This window comes from Rhincodon typus, chromosome 10, assembly GCF_021869965.1.
Source record: "Rhincodon typus isolate 14 chromosome 10, sRhiTyp1.1, whole genome shotgun sequence".
Lineage (NCBI taxonomy): Eukaryota > Metazoa > Chordata > Chondrichthyes > Orectolobiformes > Rhincodontidae > Rhincodon > Rhincodon typus.
In genome coordinates this window covers 75559261-75564388 of record NC_063341.1, presented here as the reverse complement: position 1 = coordinate 75564388, position 5128 = coordinate 75559261, and positions in this window count along the sequence as shown.

The following is a 5128-nucleotide window of genomic DNA, read 5'->3' as shown; positions in this document are numbered from 1 at the left end:
TACACACAGAGATAACCATACCCTTACACCCATACACACACACACACACGTACACACAGAGATAACCATACCCTTTCACCCATACACACACACACACATACACCCTTACACACACAAACACACACACACCCTTACACACACTCACACCCTCACGCCCTTACACACACACAGACACCCATACACACATAGAGACACAAACTCCAATCTCTGCATTTTCCTCCTCCCTCAAAAAGAGTGTTGGGGTGGAAAGTTTACATTAAAATCCATGCCCACGTAGAAACACAGATAATCAGAGCAGGAGTAGGCCATTCAGTCCTTTGAGCTAATCATAGCTAATTGTCCAAATCAATAGCCTGCTCCTGCTTTTCCCCCAATTTTCCTTTGATTTCTTTAGCCCCAGTCTTCTGCCTCACAAATAAGTTACCTTTTTGGACTCCACGAGACCCTACTCTCTCTTTAGTTGTATCCTCTTGCTTTTTGAGCATTTTTAAAAAATTCATTCATAGGATGACAGCGTCACTGGCCAGGCAGCATTTATTACCCATCCCTAATTACCCAGAGGGCAATTAAGAGTCAACCACATTGCTGTGGGTCTGGAGTCACATGTAGGCCGGACCAGGTAAGGATGGCAGTTTCCTTCCCTACAGGACATTAGTCAACCAGATGAGTTTTTTCAGACGAGCATCAATAATGTCAACATTAGACCCTTCATATCAGATTTTTTTTTCAAAATGAATTCAAATTCCACCATCTGCCACGGCAGGATTCAAACCCGGGTCCCCAGAACATTATCTGGGTCTCTATAATTAGCAGCCCAATGATAATACCACTCGGGTCATCGCCTCCCTAGGGGGATCTATCCTGTTGTGGCCAGTTTATTAGAAATATTCTAGAGGGAGCTGGACATATCCCTTGCGGCTAAAGGGATGAAGGGAAAGTGGGAATGGGATATTAAGATTGCATAATCAGCCATGATCATATTGAATGTTGGTGCAGGCTTGAAAGGCCAGACAGCCTACTCCTGCTCCTATTTTCTATATTTCTATGTGGAAACCAGTGGTGGATAGTTCTGGTGGTGTGAGCTTTAGAATTACAACACTGCAACAGGCCATTCAGTGACCAGCTCTGGGTGAAGTGGCTTCTCCAACTCTTCACCTCATCCTGTTACCTTAACCTTCACAGAATCACACAGCTACTACCACACTACCTCTTCGTTCACCAAGCCTGTGTCAGCTCTCCGAATGAGCAATGCACCTGGTGTCATCCTACAATAGGATGAGGGTTATCAAGTTACTGTGTAACTCCCTTTTCAATGTCTTGAATGAATCTGCCACTAATAGTCTCTCTGGCACTGCATTCTGGACTCAAATCCATTTATCGTGTGGAAAAGTCTTACCTCATATCACTTTAGCTTTTCTTGCTCAATCTGTGCCCTCAATCCTTTCAAGAATGGGAATATTTTCTCCCTATGTTCTCTGTCCGGTGCTCTCATGATTTTGTATAATTCAGTCAGATCTCCTCTCTTCCCCAAGGAGCACTTTTCCAGCTTCTCCAGTCCATCTTCATAACTGAAATTCCTCATGATAGAGTTGGAGTGTCAAACAACATGGAAATAGACCATTTAGTCCAACCAGTCCATGCTGACCATATTCCCAAACTAAACTAGTCCCACCTGCCTGCGCTTGGCCCATATCCCTCCAAACCTTTCCTATTCACAAACTTATCCAAAGGTTGTTTAATTGTGGTAACTGTACCGGCATCCATTACAATCTCTGGCAGTTCATTCCACACATGATCCACATGCTGTGTAAAAAAGTTGCCCCCCAGGTCCTTCCTAAATCTTTCTCCTCTCACCTTAAAAATATGCCTCCTGGTTTTGAGCTCCCCCATGCAAGGGAAAAAAAATTATAGAAGCCCTACAGTGTGGAAATAGGTCCTTTGGCCCAAAAGGTCTGCACTGACCCTCAGAGCATCCCACCCAGACCCCATCCCTCTAATCTACACATCCCTGAACACTATGGGCAATGTAGCATTGTCAATCCACCTAGCCTACAATCTTTGGACTGTGGGAGAAAACCAGAGCACCCAGAGGAAACCCATGCAGATGTGGGGAGAATGTGCAAACTCTACACAGATAGTCACCTGAGGGTGGAATTGAACCCTGGATCCTAGCACTATAAGGCAGCTAATCTAACCACTGAGCCACTGTGCCAAAGCTCCTATCTTTCAGCTTATCAATGCCCCTATGATTTTATAAACTTCAGTTAGATTGTCCCCTCAACCTCCTTCACTCCAGTGAAAAATGCCCCAGTTGTTCCAGTCTATTTTTATATTTCAAACCCTCCATTCCCAGTAACATCCTGGTAAATCTCTTCTACTCTCCTTCCAATGTGTTCACATCCTACCCAAAGCATGGTGCTCAGAACTGTACACAATACTCCAGCTGGTCTAGTGTCTTAGACTGTCAAACAAAAGGGAAAATACCACAATTACTGGACAACACAGAAATTGCTGGAGAAACTCAGCAGGTGTGGCAGCATCTGTGGAGACAGAAACAGAGTTAATGTTTCAGGTCCAGCATGACGCTTTTCCAGCCTCCTTCAGTTCCAAAGAAAAGTTAAAATGGACTCAAAATGTTAATTGTGCTTTGAGTTTCTCCAGCATTCTCTGTGTTTATGTCTTATACATTTGATTCCATTCTCTCCCATCTATTTATTTAGCTTCTCTTTAAATGCATCAATTAGTAATAAATTAAAGAGAAAAAAATGATAAAGGGGAGGCAAAGACCAAAACCAGAGGTAAAGAAAGATGAGAGAGAGAAGCAAAAATATGGAAGTGACTGAGCAAGAGGATGAAAACTTACAATCTCAAGGTAATAAATATTTGAAAAAAATATTTTCACGTCTTATGGGGATAGTAGGAACTGCAGATGCTGGAGAATCTGAGATAACAAGGTGTAGAGCTGGATGAGCACAGCAGGCCAAGCAGCATCAGTGGAGCAGGAACCCTGTCCTTTCCTGCTCCTTTTCACGTCTTATGTTCGCATCGGTCAGGGCAAGCTCAAACTCCAACTCATTGAACAAAAGTTATGTGAATGGTTCATTTCCATGTGATGTTCAGTCCAATTGTAACCTAATAATGATCACTAATAGCTTGGTGGGCAATTATTAAGCAACAGCATTTCAAATTTATTCATGACATTCAAACAAAAAGCATTTGTGTGTCTGATGAGGGAAAGTGAAAATGGAATTGTCAAACTTTACCTTGTTTTCATTTGGACTTGGAATATCTAATTTTCAAAATGAATAGCAATTACTTTGCGCAATAAGACTTCCTGATTTGTGCACTAATTAATTATATAATGGGAGCTCAGCTTAGTGGGGAGCCTCTGATGGTTTCTTGAAGATTTGATAATGTAAGATTGGAGCGAAATACTCGAGCCGTCCTTCTCCTTTACTTTTAATGAGAGAATTTGTTGACTAATCATTCACAATTTGCCAAGAAGCAGTTTTTGTCTCTCAATGCCAGTAACATTAAGATTGCACGTCACCCTGGATGGACAACACATGAAGCATTTGTTTGTAATCCATTTTACAAAAAGAACATAATTGCACAGAAAAATATTTTCAGGACTGACGACAGATCTACAATGATAAAATTATCAGGATCAGAGTGGGCATGTTCTGGGGTAATAAGATTACGAGGTGATTGACTGATCTGTTAAAGTATGGAGCAGTCTGTTAGAATAGACAGATGTTGTGGGGGGAAGATATTGTGAAAACCAGGCCCTTGGGCACAAGAATCTTGATGTACGGTCACCTCTCTCTGTTGCTATTGAAGCGGGTAGCATCCCTTCGCATTAAAAAGATTTGAGCTTGCATCCAGTACACTGTTGCAGGCTCAAGGAGAGATGTAACTTCTGGCCTGTACGTCTTAAAAGGCATTCTGCTTGTCTGAAAGGGATGCTGCTCTGCTACAGTCCTAGAGGTATGGGAACAGGCCCTTCAGCCCAACTCATCCATGCTGACCATGTTCCTTAAACTGAACTAACTTTAATTGAGCAAAGCTCCTTCTGTTTGTCTGTGGACGACATGGACTGAAGCGAAAGCAGAAAATAGAGCAAGATACAAGACAGGGGCTCCCTGATTGCCCGAAGCGAAGCTTGAAGCAATAACCCAGGAGTATGGCCTAGTGGTATCTTTAGTAGATTATTAATCCAGAGATCCACACAATATTCTGGAGACCTGGGGTCAAATCCCATTGACAGCAGATGGTGGAATTTGAATTCAATTTTAAAAGTCTGGAATTATGAGTCTAATGAAGACACTGAAACTGTTACTAATTGTCAGTGACAAACCAGATTTTTCTGGGTTCAGCCAGAAAGGAAATCTGCCATCCTTATTTGGTCTGGCATTCATGTGACTCCAGACTGACAGAATTAATTTAGATTTATTTATTTGTCACAAGTACTAAGTATAGGAAGACATAAGTACTGGAAAAAGTGCACAAAATTGCCATTCACTGCTGCTCAACTTGGTTAAAAACCAGAATTAAAAGATTTAACAAGGCCAAAAGGTAAGCAAGAAAATATAAAGAACAGATTTCAGATTCCCAAGTCCCATCTCGACAATGGTGCATTGTGATCGCTGGGTCAACATCACAGCCTCACCGGCCCCACTCTCACCGTCACCGCCTCACCGTCCCCACTCTCACCGTCACCGCCTCACCGTCCCCACTCTCACCGTCATCGCCTCACCGTCCCCACTCTCACCGTCACCACCTCACCGTCCCCACTCTCACTGTCACCACCTCACTGTTCCCGCTCTCACCGTCACTGCCTCACCGTCCCCACTCTCACCGTCCCCACTCTCACCGACCCCGCTCTCACCATCACTGTCTCACCATCCCCTCTCTCACCGGCACCACTCTCACCATCACTGCCTCACCGGCCCCGCTCTCACTGTCACCATCTCACCGTCACCACCTCACCGTCACCAGCTCACTGTCCCACACTCACAATCACTGCCTCACCGTCCCTGCTCTCACTGGCCCCGTTCTCACCGTCCCCACTCTCACCGTCACTGTCTCACCATCCCCTCTCTCACCGGCACCACTCTCACCGTCACTG